This window comes from Eptesicus fuscus, chromosome 17 (genome assembly GCF_027574615.1).
Source record: "Eptesicus fuscus isolate TK198812 chromosome 17, DD_ASM_mEF_20220401, whole genome shotgun sequence".
In the NCBI taxonomy this organism is placed as follows: domain Eukaryota; kingdom Metazoa; phylum Chordata; class Mammalia; order Chiroptera; family Vespertilionidae; genus Eptesicus; species Eptesicus fuscus.
In genome coordinates, this window is record NC_072489.1 from 49932204 (window position 1) to 49950723 (window position 18520).

The window sequence follows — 18520 nt, forward strand, 5'->3', positions numbered from 1 at the left end:
CAGAACCCTCACCCCACCTTCTTTCCATTATTTGGCCAATTTTAGGCCCGTCCTATTATAGTACAGTCCCTGTCTCAGGTGCATCTACTGTGCCTTTCCACTGGCTTGGTTTCCTACAGGTTACTTGTGAGCAACTGAAGCCAGTTGCCAAACAAGAGGAACTCCCGTGACACAGGCGGGAATTAGAAAAGAGCCCAGCTGTGTGCTGTGAATCTGATGACTGTCCGTGATGAGTGGGGCGAAGAGCCATGCGCAGTGGCACGGCCTGCAGAGCGAGTTCCTTAGGAAGCAGGGAGTCGCCCAGGGCCTCTCCTTCTAAACACTGCTTCCTGGGGTACAGGGAGCCCAGCAGTCACACCTGAGAGTTTGGGGGTGATGCCTCCTGCTGCTGTGGAATGGATGGCGTTACTGTAGCTTCTGATGCTCCCATTACCAAGGGAGGGGCACCCTAATGTGTCACTAGGGAGCCTTCTGCTGGGCCCTGTCCTGGGGGTTCATCGGAAAGATGAAGTTAGCGGGTTGATTGCACTGTTCTTGTGGCTGGGGTTGGCAACTCTCTGCAGATAAACAGTTGTTGCGGACATTGACTAATCACCGTGAAGGGTTAACGCATCCAGGCCGTTCCTCCACCACCTTGCAGCGTCGCCTCTGCGAGTTCTAGACCAAAACCTCAGATTGCGCAGGAGAGGGTTTCGGATGGGACATGCATGGACATACATCGAATAGCATGGAGCACATCATGAGAAATGTGTTCTCGTTTCAGTTCTGTCTCCTTCCTCTGATCGGCATCTCCCTGAGACTTGGTCCATGACTCGGACTCACCCCAGCACCAGATCAGCTCTCGCTCAGGTTCTTTCTACAGTAGTCGGCACGGGCCTCGTGCTCGGAGCCTTTGGCAGGCGATAGCATCCAGCTGGAACGTCATGGCGTTGCTTCTGTTTTTATTGTATTTACCTTTATGGTTTCCTTCCATTATGGCAAGCAGTACCAGTCTTCTACAGATGGTAGGGATATAAATTTGATGAACAAAGTAAATGTATTCTAGTAAAAAAAGGTGAGTGGATTGAAAGAAAACACTCTAAATTCTATGTATCTTATATGTATCAGTCAGGGTTCAACCAAGTAAACAGGCAGTCGGATGTATATATTGAGAGTTGTTTGGAAGGAACTGGCTCACATGTTGTATGGTCTGGCTAGGTGAGCGAAGTCTACAGGGTAGGTGGGCGGCGGGGGGGGGGAGGGGCAGGCTGGAACTCTTCTGCTTCTGGGGAAGCTCACTTCTGCTCTTAAGGTCTTTCATCTGCTTGCACCAGGCCCACCCAGATCATCTAGATTCTAGAATCATACCCCTTTCGTAAAGCCAACTTATTAGGGATTATAATCACATCTACAGAATACCTTCACAGCAGCGCCTAGGTTAATGTTTGAATAATCGGGGACTGTGAATGAGGTTGTGAAGGAGGTAAGCAAATGATGGGCAGTTGGCAAACCCGAGCCAAGCAGGTGGGGCAAATAGCTAGCATATTAGGCCCTGAGCACAGGAGCTGGGAATTGGAGGTCAGGGAGTGACGGGTATTTTAGCGATCAGCGCTTGGCAGTCGGGAGCTGTAAACAGGCTGGGGAGAGCCCTCCTTTCCTGCTGTCTCCTCCTAGGCCCCGTCCTAAGGGACCAGCTTCTGTTTGCCTCTGTCTCCCTAGTTTCATCCGTTCGACTTACTAGAGGTAAGTTTGTCCTTAGAGAAGGTCTGAAAATGATTTGGACTCCAGTAATTTCACACCAGGGTGATTGCAATACTCACAATGACACCCCTTTTACCAAGGCCGCCGCTTGTCCGAGTCAGCAACGTACTTCAATCTTAGAAGCTCCTGGGTCGCCCCACCCACTGGTAGTGGTCATTGAATTGGAAATGTAATTACATGATTATTAATCAAATGTATTTTCTCAAGACTGAAGAGAGAGAACTGGAAGAGTCCATGGGGCGCTTTCCCCCATGAAGGCAATTAGGAAAGGATGTGGAACTTGGGCTTGGATGAGAAGATTGACTTTATGAGAGTCTCCTGGGGACACGAGGGGAGGGAGTCGGTTTTACTTTTTAAAGACCAGGATTTTCTGTTTCCTTTGGAGGCCTTCATTTTCTGGATGGCGAGCTGTGCCTTCAGAGAACACGGAGGGCTGATCCCAGTTCCAGCGCCTGACCCTCGGAGCAGCAGTGGTAAGTGACGTCTCCTGGCTGACATTTGGAGATTGACATGCTGACAGGCGCGGTGTGGCCAGGAAATCTCTCTCCCATCGCTGCACATGCACAGTGTGTGCCAGGGCGGTGGCTCTGGGCCAGCCCTCCACCAGAAGCAGGGGTGCCTGCCGGGCGGCCAGTTGAAGGGCTGGATCACACTCGGATGTTGGCAGAGTGAGATGGGTGGGTGGGTGCCTGTTTCACCGCCAGTGGTACCTGGGAGGCAAATCACATTCCCTAGGCAGAAAGTTGTCTTACTTACGTCTGTGGAGATGAGAGAATAGGTATATTTCAATTGTATGTGTGTGGGGGGGGGGGGGGGGGGGGGCGCGTTGGGAGGAGGGGAAAGAGGGGTCTAAAATCTTCAAGTTTGCAGATGACATCAAGCCGGGGAAATAGGTCTCATTTCAAACCTCACCTGAGTGGTTGGGGCTGCCTTACCTGGGCCCAAAGCAGAAAGAGTAACAAGACTGTTACTGACCTGTGTCCTGGGTGGTGGGTGTGGGAGCAAGCTTGGCGTGGGGATGAAATACCAGCTCTAGTGATTAAGCCGTAGACTCTGAAGGTTAATATTTAGATTAAGGTAGAGTTTCCCTGCTTTGCTTCCTCATTTGGATTGCAAACCATGTGAGGGCAGGGCCCAGGATGCGCTCATGTGTAACAGGGGCCTGGGGCCTTTCCGACCCTCTTTTCTGGCCCTTCGCACGCATTGCCCAGAGTCACTGTCAGGCCCACTTCTCTCCAGGAGCCCTCCCTCCCTCGGCGGGTTGATTTTCCCGAATGTCTTGCAGGAAGACAGGGGAAGGAGCCCCATTGCTCACCTCGGAGTAGCCCTGCCCCTGAATCTCCTTCGGATTACGTAGGGTTTGGTGTTGGCATTCGAGGTGCTAGCTTGACGTTTGTGGCTTAACCCTGAGGTGCTGGGGGCGGCGGTGATTTGTCAGGCTGGGGCCCGCCCTGCTGGAGAGCGCAGGCTAGTGGGTTTAGGCAAGGGCCTGAGTTTCCCAGGTGGCGGGAGTGCTCCTCCCACCGCAGTCTTTCTACACTGGGGGGTCTTTCTACACTTGGGGGTCTTGTGCAGCATTTCCACCTCTAGAACCGTTCTGCCACTTTCCCGGCAAATTACAGAAGCAGCAAAGCAGCTGTGGCCCCTGCGTCCAGCAAGCAAAACTCCAGGTAAATAAAAGCAACGAACAGACAAGTAAAAAATGTTTTAGAAGAAAAACAAACAAAAAATAAGAAACCCCCTTCTCCCAAAACCAACAATAGCATAAAAAAAAAAAAAAAAGTCCAGGTAACCCAGGCCTGGCGTAACCATAGCAACCCTAATGGGGCACAGTGACCCAGCATAAACCCAGGCTCCGGGAGAAATGTGAGGGAATGTGTCTGCTCTCGATGAAGGGAGGGAAAGGTGCCTTGCTCCCCATGGGTCTCCCTCATAACGCGGAGGGGGAGCAGGTGATGCTACTCTCAGAGTGAAGGACAGAAAGCCCTGATGTGGGCGCAGAATGGCTTCCCCTGGCCTGTGAACTGGGGTGACGTGTTAACCCGGTCATGTATTTCCACGCTCTGGGTCTGCTTTGGGTTTGCTAAGTGAAGCCAGACGGGCAGCTCCAGCGTGGAAGGAACGTGGGACGTCTGACACATAAACACACAGGCACATGTGTGCACACCGTCCGGCATGTGGGGGAGGCAGAGCTAGCTGCCTCATCCACACTTCCTTACGTCTGTCTGCTTTCTCTTTGCACCTGGCATGGCTGGGGCTGGCGTCATCGCAATGCATGCCGGGCCCGATGCTGCATTTTCTGCTCCCTCTGCCGCAAGCTGCCTTCTTCATAGCCTCCAGGTTTTGACCCAAGTGTCAAGTGTCATGTCAGAGTGGCCCTCCCTGACCATTGTGCCCCCCCTGCAGTGACCCTATCTTCCATCACCCCGCTTGTCTTTTTCGCAGCCCTTAACCTTTTCTCCGTTTCCCTTGCTCATTTGGGTGCTTGCTTGTTCTAGTTCTCCTCTCTGACTTGCATGTAACTTGGGTCTATCATCTTTTATCGCTTTGTCATTTAGCCAAGGGCTTGGCACAGAGTGGGTGCTCACTAAACACCCATGGACTGACCGACGGAATGCTTCTTCCAGGTCTTTTGTGTCCCAAAGTGGCAGCAGCATTGAGAATCCGTAACCAGGGCAGTACAGGGGAGACCCCAATCTTGAGCACTTTTTCTTCTTTCTAGAAGCTGTCTCCCTCCCCCACCCCCCGCCCCAGCTGCCGTGTCAGTTAGATGAAGTTTGGCTGCAGGCATGCAGGCAGGCCCTTGGTTCTCACCTATAGGGGAAGCAGGGCCTCTAGTCTGGGGTGCCGGGGAGGCGCAGCAGGGCCATGCGCTGGCCCCGCTTTCCTTTCTGGGTGTGCATGTCTGTGTATCTCTCCTCCTGCTTTATTAAAAAGCACTCTGGGCTGTGCAGAGCAAGCTGGGAGGTCTCAGGTAGAAGCAGGCGGATGTCTCTATTGAACTCCTAAGCTGATTACATCCTGCTGTGTCTCAAAAATAAAATGAAACATAAATTAAAAACTCCTCAACCCTTGCCTCTTTCAAATTTCATTTTCGAAGGCACAAATGAGTCCTGCTCCTCGTACAAGCTGTGCGACGGAAAGGCTTGCTCCCCTGTCACTCTGAGGGCTGGTCTCCTTCCTCAGCGGTGCTCCCGACAGGATTATCAAAGTCCTTGAATGTTTGAATGGCTTGTGCGGGAGATAATTTATAGATGGGATCGACACCCTTCTGCCTAGCATGATGCTGGTGACACAGCACTGTGGGCCGAGGGCTGCATTCAGTGCCCTTTGGAGGAAGCTTTGAGGAGAGGACGATGGGATTGCCCCCCCACTTGCTTTGACCTGTGACTGCAGCTGCAGACTGACATTTGTACCAGTTCTAGTAACACTGAATGTTTCTAAACCTGATGATCACCTTCTTTCTCCCTGATCCGTGAGGCTGGCGAGCAGCTGGTCTTCCTGGTGAGCTGGGGAGTCTGGTTCCGTCAGGATAGACACCGCCTCGCTCAGTCTGCTCTCTGCCCTTCGCCCCTCCCCTGCTGCACCCAGTGTTCAGGCTAGACTGGCTCCTGGTTATGACTGCTGCCCCCTGCCGGTTGAGCTCCCCACCTCCTGAGAGTCCCAAAGGCTTTCACTCTGGCCCTCACCCCCTCTGCTTGTGGTCCTGAACCAAACAGGCTGGCTTGTTCCTTGCTGAGGCTGCTGTGATGAAGTGTTTGTTTCCTAGGTGCTTTGGAGCTACTGAATGGCTTTCTTTTTCCGGACTTCCTTGTCCCTCAGCCACAGTCATCACTTCCCTTGCAGTAATACTTCTGAGGTCCAGGCCCTCCTCCCTCTGCCCTCTTCCCCCGCCCCCAGCCCACAATGAATGGTGCCAGAGGCTGAGCTGCCTTGAGGTCAGGGAATAGTTTACTCAAAGTGATATTTTGCTTGCTCCCCAATGACTTCAGATTCTTCCAGCAAACATTGTTGGAATCACTTAATTCCTCGAAGCTCATCAGAATTCTCCTGGTGCAAACTGGGTGTTGTTCTTGATCATATTAAGTCATTTAAAATGCATGTCAGTGATTCAATTTCCCGGCCATCATCCCCTTCCTCTCACCAGCAGGGGGTCTCCTTTGACTCACTGATTTTTAAGGGTGAGATGCATTTTCTTTGTGACAGGTGTTTGAATCTCAGGGGTGATGAAATTGTGGTGGTTGGATCTGTACTGGGAAACTGTGAGGAGATTCATGGGCTGGAGAAATGCAGAGGTGAGACAAAGAGGGGAAAAATGCATTGGCTACAGGTTGGAATTTACTAATCTCATTCACACACAGTGCTGGGGATCACAGTTCTCCTGGTTCCGGGTGTTTCCTGCCAATAAAGCAGAGCAAAGTGGATCAATTGTGCAGTGTCAGGCATTAGGCATCGGAGTTAGGCACAGAGAAAATCCCGGTGTAAGATCTTTGAGGTTGGGGTCTTGTGATGGGCATTATCCAGTTCAGCATCAAGAAATGCTGTTTTTAGGAGGAAAAAAAAAAAAGAAATACTTAAACATTTCAGTGTACCAACAAATATTCTGATGTTTGTAAATCTATAATAATAAAAGCATAATATGCTAATTAGACTGGACAGATGAACAACCTTCCGGACATCATTATGGGCATCCTTCTGGATGACCTTCCAGATGAAGCCTCAGTGGCAGGGGCTGAGGCAGAGGCGGCCGCCATGGCAGGTAGGGGCAGAGGCAGAGGCAGAGGTGGTTAGGGGAGATCAGGCAGGCAGGCAGAGGGGTTAGGGGCTATCAGGCAAGCAGGCAGAGTGTTAGAGGTGATCAGGCAGGCAGGCAGGTGAGCAGTTAGGAGCCAGTGGTCCTGGATTTTGATAGGGGTGTCTGACTGCCAGTTTAGGCCTGATCCCGCAGGGATTCTTGTGGGATTGGGCCTAAACTGGCAGTCAGACATCCCCCGAGGGGTCCCGGATTGTGAGAGGGTGCAGGCTGGGCTGAGGGACCCCCCTCCCCTGTGCATGAATTTTGTGCACTGGGCTTCTAGTAATAATATTATTATTGAGCTCCTACTGTATTTCTTGAAGTACTTTGCATATTTATCTCCACTCATCACAATACATTCAGCCTGGTGGAATTATCTTTATTTCACAGGTAAGACACACCCCACTGAACATGTCCAAGGGGGAGCTTCTGAGTCCCCGGCTATTCCCCAGCCTTGCCCATCCGAGCAGGTGGCACTGCCCTCCACCCTACAGACGCTGCAAGCTGGATTTTATCCCAGATCCCTTCTCCCCTGGCTGGCTCTGGCCTTCAGCCATGAGCTTGTGTTTTTTCTACCTTGTACTTTGCTCTTGCACATCTCTGCTTCCACTTTTACCAAGCTAGTCCAAATGCGATGTCTTCTGATTCCCTCTCTTGCCCCTCCCAATGTCTTCTCGCAGCACCAGAGCAGTCTCTACAAACCACAAATCACCAGGGCATGCACCCACGTCAGAGTCTGCAGCAGATCCCCATTCCCAGGCTCCCTCCCCCATCTGGTCTGGTCTCCTCCGCCCTGAGCCCCTGCACAGGCCTCCCTCCTGTCTAGTCCTGGAGGCTGTCCCCATGTCTGTCTCCTGCGTTCTAGCCCTGCTCCAGCAGGCTGCCTCCTGCTGCTCCTGCACTGGCTCCTCCTCTCCTTTAGTTCTTTCAGAGGCTTTGTCAGGCTCCCTCTTTATTCTCCTCCAGCGGATTCAGTTTAATGTCCTTCTAGATTCAGGAGGGCGCTTGGAAATCCGCACTCAGCAAGCTCCCTGCCCGGTCATTCCAGTGCAGGGATCCGCAGCCCACACTGGGGTGGAAAACATAGTTTTTGGAAAGTGCCTGTGGACAGGGTCCTCTTTGGGAGGGGCCTGTAGAAACGCCACACGAGATATGAGACCTGCTATGCCCTTGGTGATACGCAGCAGCTTTTTTACAAATCAAAAAGAGGGCTGCTCAGCTCGGTCTTCCAGTTATACACCAGATGCCTTTTAGATGCTTCCCCAAACCCTCCTTCTTTGATCCTCAGCAGGTAAAGGGAGCCACCACTATAGATAACATACAGGTGGCTGAAAAACTAGTTTGAGCAGCAGCTTTGTAGTAGGGATAAGTGTTTGGTCTGCCAGGTGTTGGCTGTGGTGGGGGTGCTGTTGGTGAAATGATGTGTTTGTCATGTGGTCTCATTACCCTGAACCCCAGAGACAGTGGACTCCTGTGAGGGGTGCCTGTGCTGAACCCCGCTGCACAGACTTTCCAGTTTGGTGGCTGCGTTTGGGCATTTCTCATTTCCAGAGGGCAGATTGGATGTTGCACCAGAAATACGGAGTTGAGAACTACCCTGGTTCTGCCAGAGATTTTGAAAATCCTCAGTATCCCCGAGGGACCTGTGCAGTTTTTGGAAAGAGGAAAAAAAAATATTAAAAAGATTGTCACACAAAAAAATGAAATAAACACTGGGGATGACTTGTTCTCTGCTCATTCCAGTTATTAGACATCCCGGAAAATGGGGGTTTGCCGCAGCGAGTTGAGTTTTCCGTACATAGTCTTATTTATAAGTGATGCCTTTTCTTCAGGATGGTTTCATTTGAACAAGTTTTATGTGTATCCAGGCAGGTATCAACAAGCAGCATGTGCAAAAGCTGTGGGCAGGAAAGGACACGGTGCATTTAGGCAGCCCCCCACAGGGACAGTATGGTGTAGAATGGTGAGAGAGGAGATGGAAGAGACTTGCAGGGGTCAGACCTACTCAGGCCTCTGTAGGTCAAAGCCAAAGCTGTGTGCGTGATTCTAAGAGCATGAGAAAGCCATTGGAGTGTTTTTGCAATGGGCTGTGTTCTTAAAAGCTCACGCTGATGTTGAAACTGATTGAAGGGAAAGAGTCAGGAGCAGCAAGACCAGCCAAGAGGCCGCAGGAATAGCCTTGTCAAGAGATCATGGTGATTTGAAAGGGGTGATGGCAGTGAAGTTGGGTTGTAATAAATATGTTGGAGAAATATCCAGGAGGTAAAATTGTTGACGCAGAGGAAGGAGGTGCCAGGATGATGCTAGCAGTTCCTTTCTGACCACAGAGAAGCGCCGTGGTCTGAGCTGGAGAACCTGGAGAGGGTTGGGATGGAGAAGGTGGCTGGTTCGGTTTTGCACGTGTGAAGTTGAAGCTGCCTATGCCTCGTCCAACTGGAATTGCCAAGAAGGCAGGGAACATGCAGGACTGGCATTCAGAACACAGATCAGCCCCGGAGAGATACACTTTTGGAATTTCACCATTTGCTAGCACAGATTTTTCTCGATTCCGAGTATCCCTTGCTTAAAGAACATGACCACTCCAACTGTTAACGCAGGATTCTCAAAGTGCCAAATGCTTGTTCCACCAGCTTGGGCTTTGAGTAACGGGCGTCTGGAACCTTTCGAAGTGGAGGCCTTTTAGCATTGTTCTTTACCCACTCCTCCTGTGGAAAGTCAGTGTGTTAGGGTCCTACAAAGAGACAGAACAAATAGGACATAGATCCAGATAGAGACACACAATAGTCCCCTCTTATCTAAGGGGGATATGTTCCAAGATCCCCAATGGATGCCTGGAACCACAGAAAGCAAAACTGCAGATAAGGGGGTTCTGCTGTAAATCTAGATGTAGACACACCTGCGGATATTTATTTTAGGAATTGGCTCAGGTGGTTATGAAGGCCAAGATGCGGGAAAGGTGGTGTAGTTCAATCCAATTCTGAAGGCCTGAGAATTGGGGGCCCAGGTGCAAGTCTGGTTTCAGTCTGAAAGCTCAAGAATCAGAAGTGAAGATACCTGAGGGCAGCAGAAGGTGGATGTCTCAGTCCAAGGAGGGGGAGAGGGGGGGGAGGGAGGGGGAGAGAGAGAGAGAGAGAGAGAGAGAGAGAGAGAGAGAGAGAGAGAGAGAATTTGCTTTTGCTCTTTCTCTGACTTTTCTGGTGCCCAACCACACTGGGGAGGGCAAACTTCTTTACTCAGTCCACTGATTCAAATGCTAATCTCTTCTGGACACACCCTCAGAGACATACCCAGAAATAAAGTTTTACTGGCATCTGGACATCCCTTGGCCCAGTCCAGCTAACACATACAATTAACCATCACCCTCAGATACTAGTGTCATAGAGCTGGGGCAGCATGCAATGGTCACAGGGACGTGGTACCAAGGCTTGTCATTGGCTAGGGAATGGATGGGGAGACACATTTGAAGGAATTGGCTAGAGCCGTGGTCGGCAAACTGAGGCTCGCGAGCCACATGCAGCTCTTTGGCCCCTTTAGTGTGGCTCTTCCACAAAATACCACGGCCTGGGCGAGTCTATTTTGAAGAAGTGGCTTTAGAAGAAATTTAAGTTTAAAAAATTTGGCTCTCAAAAGAAATTTCAGTCGTTGTACTGTTGATATTTGGCTCTGTTGACTAATGAGTTTGCCGACCACTGGTCTACAGCATGATCCATGGCTTCCAAAAGCCACTGGAGAGAAGGTGAGCAAGCTGCAGGGAAGGAGACAAATGATGCCAGGATGAGCAGGGAAAGGCCCTGGGTCAGGTACTCAGAGGTTGTAGGGAAATCAGTAGAAACTAGTCCATGAAGCCCTGGTCGGCAGCTCAGTTGGTTAGAGCACTGTCCCAATACACCGAGGATGCGGGTTCAATCCCAGGTCAGGACACATACAAGAATCAGCCAATGGATGCATAAATAAGTGGAAGAACAAATTTCTTCCTCTCTTTCTTTCTCATACTCTCTCTCTAAACATTAATCAATAACAAATTAAAGAGTAATAAAAAAAGGAACAAAAGAAATCAGCCTGTGCAATGGCCAGGATGCAGCTCATAAACAGGTGATGCTGGGAAGGATGGCAGGTCCAAGCCTCCCAAGCTCTCCCAGGAGGAAAATGCTATAACTGCGGGAACTCTAATAGAACTTCAAAATGACATGAAATTGCTACAGAAATTGTGAAATGGACCTCATAGTTCTACTCGTTTTGCAACAGCGTAAAAAGCACAGTCCTCCACTCTCTTTCAAAATAGAAAAGAAAAATCAAAGAAGAGCTGGGAAGCAATGGAAGGGCTTCCTTTGCACGTTGGAAAAGATCTTCCATTGGCTGAACTTTTGCAACAGTCAAGAGTTCTTCCATTTCTCTCTCTCACTCTCTCTTCTGCCAACCTCCATTATTCTCCATTCCTCCTGTCTTCAGATTTAACATTTCTGGAAGAATTAAGCGGGAATCGTAAGAGACAATGGAGAAATAGCAGCATTGTGGAGCAAATAAGATATCAAGGTTGAAGTCAGTGACATGTATGGAGGTGGTGGGCTGGTGTCAATGCTAATCTTGTTACATGCCTGATAGAGAAGCAAGATTCTGCTTCCCCTGTCCCCTGACCACTCCTCTCTAAAGAAAATCTTATTTGTTTACCTCGAGAATGTGGGTGCCCTGGTAAGAGAAGGTGAGTGTACTTATCTGTAAAGGGGGAGGGAGGAGACAGGTGCTCATATGACTCAGTGCATAGTTCATTTTCTTTTTTATTTATTTTTTTTTTTCAGTTACAAAACCCTGAGTCCCAGTTAGATTCTCCCATTCTTTTCAGCCACTTTATGACCATTTCTCTGAATTCTTTCTCTGACAGGTTGCTTGCCTCTATTTCGTTTACTTCCTTTTTGGTGATGCCTGCTTTTCTTTCATATGCGGGCTGTTTCTTTGTCTCCCCATGGTCTCTCTTCTCCGGATGTCTGGTTATGTAGTTCTCTCTCTCCTTTCTGTGGTGGAATGTAGAGCTCCTCTGAATCCGCGTGTTTGCACCAATTGGGGACCAGTGCTCTGGGGTTCGCAGCTGTTTGGTGGGTGCTGCAGTTGTAGGTTTTCAGGCTTCCGATAATATCCACTTTCCCCTTCAAGATGGCGCGGTCTCCGAGTCTGAGCCGGTGGCTCTGGGAGGGAACTCAGCAGCAGTGGGGGCTGCCCTGTCAGGGGAACCCTGTCCAGCAGTCCCCCACCTTCTCCTGGAGTATAGCTGTCCCTTACCTCACCAACAAACACTCCCCATGTGACCCTCAGCTGTTCTTTCTTTCTGTTCCAGGACAAGGCTCGGGACTCGTCTGTCTATTCCGCTGCCATTTTTTTGGTCCCCAGTTAGAGTCTCAAATCATTGTTTCCCTGGCTGTGTTGTCTTAGGCGAGTCACTTAGTCTTCATGATCCTCAGTTTACTGAAAATAATCCCTGTTCTACTTTCATTATAACTTTGAAAAAAATTCAATAAAATAACATGTGTAAATCCTTATATAAATTAGTTATTGCTATGACACTTAACATGAATTTGAGGTAGTTTACAATAAGAGAATTGCATACATAATAGGACTGTAGAAATATGGGCACAAAAAAATGTAACAAAGCCATTCAATGGAATACTAAGAAGGACAACTGCATCGGGTGGGAATCCATGCTGATGAGAATTCTCTTTGGCCTCGGAGTGCTGAACTTCTTGGCAGACGAGACATAAGGGGAAAGCAGCTCATAAAGAATGCTTAGAATTTCATCAGGAGTCACCAGCGTTTTACCAGAAGTTACTGCTGATAATTCTGTTCCCTGCTGCTAGCCTAGGGCAAACTCAGAAAACATTTGGGAACTTGAACAAACACAGCTAAGACGTGATCCTTGCCTTCAGCCCAGTGGCGAGGAGTTTATTGTACTTGGCTTTAAGTGAGGGGCCAAGTACAATACAGGTGGCCAGTTTCCAAAAGCTACTTGATTAAAAAACCCAGAAACTTGATTCATCTCCATTGTGTGGTCCTTCCAAGACCATTTCTGGGGCAATGATGGTTATAGGCACTGTACCAGTTCTCTGCAGAGAGGAAGGAAGTCTATAAGGACCCAGCATTTCAACTTCTAGAATTTATCCCAGAAACACACTCCTTCATGGACACAGAGATACACACAATGCTCAGTATCTTTATTGCTCTTTCTGATAACCCATGTAATACAAGGCAATAGAAAATTCAAACCTTATGGAAAGACAAAGGCAGTGAAACTTCTCCAGAATCTCTCAAAAAGTTTATGTTGATGTTGTTTGCATAGCAAGGGAGATGAACGTAATGCAGAAGTCATTCCCTAGGGCAGTGGGTAAATAAGCCACAGTGCCTCCTACAGGGAGGGCCAGGCAGCTGTTAACATGAGCAAGGCAGAGTGTGTGGCTGCATCAAGGAAGCATGCTTCTGTCTTATGTGGCTTAGTAGTAGGCAAGTTCCCAAACAGCATGTAGGCAACGATTCTGTCTTTCTGGAAAATGATAACATTTGACATTATAACATTAATAATTGACAGATGTATCTATACACAAATTGTTGATGGCATATGTACCAATGGCTGTGGTTATCTGTGACAGAGAGATTCTGGGGAAGTTTCACTGCTATTGTCTTTCATAAGGTTTGAATTTTCTATTGCCTTATATTACATGTGTTATCAGAAAGAGCAATAAAGATACTGAGCACTGTGTGGGAGCTATGGATAACATGAGGCATAAGTTATTGTCCCCACCTTTGTAAAGGTCAAAGTCCAGTAGGTGAGAAAGCCACTGAAGGAATTAAATGGCCATGTGAGCCCTACAATGATGGTACTGTGTATGTGGGCGTGAGTGCCCAGTAGGTGCCAGGGCTGGCGGGGGGGTGGTCAGAAGGGTGTTGTAGAGAAAGTGACCCTCAACGTGGTCTGGAAGGACACAGAGTGCCCACGACCAGGCACTATGACAAGGGTCAGGTAAAGAGTCAATGCCCACCAGCCTGTTGGTCACTGAGGAAGTAGCTCAGTCCCTGGGACAGTCTGAGTCATGCAATGCCACTGGAGGCCAGACAGTCCAGGGAACGCTTTGAAGACAGATGGTTTCGGAGAAGCACAGAGGGTCAACTCAAGTGTTCCACAGGCCAGTCACATGGTTCTGCCTGCTCCCCCACTTGAAGGAACTTGGCATTAAGTCAGAACTTAGTTGGTGAGCGAAGGACAAATTCCAGACGATCCTAATTAAATCCAAGCTTCCTGCACCACGTCGTTCTTAAATCCTGATTTTATGGTCCAGAGGCAAGACACAAGTGTCATCAGGGTGAATTTATCTAGAGATGACATCACCAGGATACTTGGATTGATAGCAGGGTGAAGGGCAGAGCCACAAGGTTCTTGCTGACAGAAGGAACTTGATGTTTTCTCAAGGTCCTCGTATGCATTCATCCGTGAAGTGCTCCAGGGAACACATTGGTGACCTCAGTCCTTAGAGTTGGTGTCCTTGTCTCCTTGGTGCTGGTGTCCCCGAAGGCTCCTTAGACTTGGTGAGGTGGTCAGCAAGCACTGGTCAGGGTGGAATGAGTCCGGTGTGAGCAGTCTCTCTCCAACTCTGCTCTTGTGTTAGGGAGCCAGAGAGGGCAAGGAACAGAAAAATGGGCAAATGATGGAAAGGATGGCAGGACTGTGGATTTCTTCGTGAATCAGGTATAAAACGGTAGGCTGGAGGTGTCCAGGCCAGAGATAAGCTGCAGGGAACCTGGAAGACCAAATGACTCTCTGAATCAGATCCTAGCCCCTCTCTGCTCACAGACCAGAATATTAAACCAGGCAGATGATCTCTACCAAGGTTTCCTCAGATTCATGGCTGTGAGAGTCCCTTGCGCCTGCCAGGTGAGGCTTATCTTTAGCTCACAGTGTTCAGGTCTGGCTGCACAGGCAGCACCCTGTCCCTTACCCACAGCCTGGGGGGGTCAGCTGTCCAGCCTTCCCACAGGGCTGCCAGCAGCCACTACCAGGATGGACTGTGGTGTCCACTACATGCACTACACCAGCAGGGATGATCGCAGAATAGTTTGTAGTTGGTCTACAAGCAATCAGGGCCTAGACCTTTACAAAAAAATTGTCTTCTACCCTGTACAAGACTCAAATGCCATTTTATTGTTCTTGCCCTTACAGAAGAAAGGAGAGGGAAACAGAAACATCAATGATAAGAGAGAATCATCAATTGGCTGCTTCCTGCATGGCCCCTACTGGGAACTGAGCTTGTAACCAGGGCATGTACCCTGACTGGGAATCAAACCATGACCTCCTGGTTCATAGGTCAACACTCAACCACTGAGCCACATGAGCTGGGCTGTACTTGCCCTTCTTGATCTTTTAGCCAATTCCTTCCCTGACACTTGAATCATTTCTGCTGTTCTGACACCTCTGTGTCTTTTGTTTCCTCTCCCTGGAATGCCCGTGCCTCCATCCTGGTCTGGCTACCCTGATTTGTCTTGACTATGTGGCCCCTGGTTGGCTCCCATTTTTCTCTTGCTACTCACTTGCATCCTAGTTATTCTAAAGCCCTTGTTGGATCATTTGCATTGCCTGGTGCACAGCAGGGTTTTAATATTTATTTTTATTTATTTAGAGGAAATAGGGAGGGAAGGTGATTAATCATTTATTGTGATAAAATAAAAGGGGCCAAAGGGACTGCACAGCCTGTTCAGCGCCCACAGCTGTCTAGCACGTACTTGTCAAAGGAGAGAGCTCTTCACGAGGCAAGAGCATCACACGTGAGACCGTCACAGACGTGTGGCCACAGGAGATTCTGAACGTCCTCCAGAATGTACCTGAGGCACGGCCAAGTGCTCCTTTGCTTGCCTGTTCCTTCATTCCCTCATTCATTCAGTATCGACCTATATGTGCCGGGCGCTGCTCTAGAAGCGAGGAGTATCACTAGTGAACAAAAACTGGAAACCATCCCTGTCTTCATGGACTTACTCGGTAGTGGGGGCAGCTGATAACGAATGAAGAAATCTGCTGGGATGGGGTGGGTGGGACCTGCTTTCCCCGGAATGATCAGGGCAACGTTCTCTGAGAACATTTGCACAGAGACCTGGATGAAGTGAGGTCAGCCACTGGACACCCGGGGAAGAAGGTTTCGCAGGGAGAAGGAAGAGCAGTGAGAAAGCCCGGGGAGGGGGCAGCCTTGGTCGCAACAACCACTATAGGTTTCTTAGTGGCTAGATGGCCACAGTATCTTCATTTTGTTTGCTATCCTTTTGCATTATAGCTCTCACAAGGTAAACCAAATAATGTTATAGGTCTGCCTCATTATATACGGTGGGCATACTCCTGGGAATGGGAGCGTATCTATGTGAATTTAATTTTCGTAATTTAATTCCATTCTAAAGGCACACGATGAGCTTGTCTAAGGGACTGCATGGCTAATCCTTTTTAATAGTGCCTCAGAGGACCCCTCAGGTTCTTCTCATTTTAAAATACAAAGATTTTATGTCCCCACAGAGGCTGAACTTTCACATATTATCAGGAAGGTGGAGATAACATAGCACTAAGTCCTTATAAATGGCAGCCAGCAGTTAGGCAGGCAGATAAAATTTCATTGGAAGAGATTAAATATTTTTCCCCCTCAAATACTTGCCCTGTTATGCAAAGATGACATTTTTTTTGGCATAAAGAATATAGAAACTAGATGCTAGAAGACTAGGAAAAAAAGAAAAGTAGCTGTTTCCGAAATATCTAGTTAAAAGAGCAAGCCACTCTAGCTGTGTGGCTTGGTTGGTTGGAGCATCTTCTTGTACAACAAAAGGTGGTGGGTTCGATTCCTGGTCAGGATACAGACCTAGGTTGTGGGTTTGATCCCCAGTCTGGGGTGCATACAAGAAGCAACTGATCTCTCTCTCTCTCTCTCTCTCTCTCTCCAGTAAACATCCTGAGTGCGGAAATAAATAAGCCAATATTTTTGCTCATAAAGGAAGTAACTTTTTGCCTTTTGAATGTGAGTTTGTGTGGCTTGTATTGTGATAGGAGCAGGTAAGGATGGGCCACTATCATCTTGGTTATTGTAAGCAAATGAGCAAACTAAACGAGGTATAAAATGAATCGTGTGTGTGTTTAACATATGAATATTTTACATGTCCCCATGTTGAGGTCTGGTTTTGGCATGATGAGTACACTTAAGAGTGCAGGGATACCCGGCTGGCATGACTCAGTGGTTGAGTGTCAACCTATGAACCAGGAGGTCACTGTTCACATGTCCAGGTTGTAGGCTTGATCCCCAGTGTGGGACGTGCAGGAGGCAGCTGATCAATGATTCTTTCTCATCACTGATGCTTCTCTCTCTCTCTCTCCCTTTCCCTTTCTCTCTGAAATCAATAAAAATATACTTAAAAAAGAGTGCAGGGATGATGTTGGGCAATATAGCTCATACTTGAGATAATTTTGATGATAGATTGTTTGCTTGGGTGCCCAGCTAGTATGTAGCATGACAACCTCATATGCCTTTTATTTATTTATTTTTTTCATTGAATTTATTGGGGTGACACTGGTCCATAAAACCACACAGGTTCAAGTGTACAACTCAACAAAACATCTGCACACTGAATTGTGTGCCACTGCCCAAAGCAAAGTCCACTTCTGTCCCCATCCAGCCCCTCCCCACCCACCTCCACCTGCCCCACCCTCGTTTCCTCTAGCCATCACCACACTGTTGTCTTGTGTCTATGTGTTTTATATATACTGTATGTACACATATATATATTTTTTCTTAATTCCTTCACCTCTGTCATTCAGCCCCCTAACCCATCTCTCCTTTGACAACTATCAGTCTGTTCCATGTATCCATGCTTCTGTTTCTATTTTGTGGGTCAGTTTATTTTGTTTTGTTCATTAGATTCCACATGTAAGTGAGATCATGGTATTTGTCTTCATCTGACTGGTTTATTTCACTTAGCACAATAATCTCAATAATCTCCAGGTCCACCCATGCTATTGCAAAAGGTAAGATTTCCTCCTCCTCCTCCTCCTCCCCCTCCCTTCCCCCTCCTCCCCCTCCTCCTCCTCCTCCTCCTCCTCCTCCTCCTCTTCCTCCCCCCCAGTAGCATTCCATTGTGTAAATGTACCACAGCTGTTTTATCTACTCATCTACTGATGAACACGTTTGTTATTTCCAGATCTTGTCTATTATAAATAACACTGCAATGAACATAGGGGTGCATATTCTTTCATTAGTGTTTGGGTTTCTTCAGATAAATGCCCAGAAGTAGAATTGCTGGGTCACAAGGCAGTTCCATTTTTAATTTTTGAGGAAACTCCATACTGTTTTCTACTGTGGCTGCATCAGTCTGCATTCCCCATCATGTACCTTTTAAATGATTCAAAATGATTTATTAGGTACTAAAGCAAAAAGAAGGGAATTATTTAAGAACAGAGTCACTCTGTGGTTTGAACAGGGAGCCAGTCCTCAAAAAAAGCCCATTCAGAAGGTTCATCCTCCAGCCATTCCTGGATCTTCGAAGGCCACGGTCACCAGCCTGGCTCACTGGTGCAGCCTGGCTCTGTTTGCAGCCCACTTTGCTCAGCCATGGATGGGAGGCAAGGCTCCTTTCTGTTGGCCTCCTCTTTTGACCATGGGTGAGGCCGCAGAAATGCTACTTCTGAAGCCGGTTTCCCATGCTGTGTAGTTTCCCAGCTCTTGACAAAGGGAGCAGTTTCATATGATTTTGTTGTGGCTTCTAGACCTGGGGATGTTTAGTCAGTTCCACACTTGGATACTGAAATAGGATATCACAATGCTAAGGGCAACTCCCACCAGCAGAGGCATTTGTTTGGCATCTATAAAGTACTGTCACCCATGTCATTAGCCTCACTGCGGTCCTGTAGGTACCATCTTCATCTCCCCTCAGTCTGATATGGAAACAAATGAAGGTCTGCTGTCTGGAATTGCCTATGGGTGAAGT

The 18520-nt window shown here is 48.4% G+C and overlaps 1 protein-coding gene across 1 annotated transcript in view; it reads right to left on the bottom strand.

Moving 5' to 3' along the window:
• The window catches only part of BBIP1 (BBSome interacting protein 1), a 139310-nt gene extending 122409 nt beyond the window's left edge, over positions 1–16901 (bottom strand). Inside the window, exon 1 of the mRNA XM_054728642.1 lies at positions 16890–16901. The gene's annotated coding sequence lies outside the window, so the exon portion shown is untranslated. The remainder of the gene's footprint in view (positions 1–16889) is intronic.
• Positions 16902–18520: the final 1619 nt, after the last annotated feature.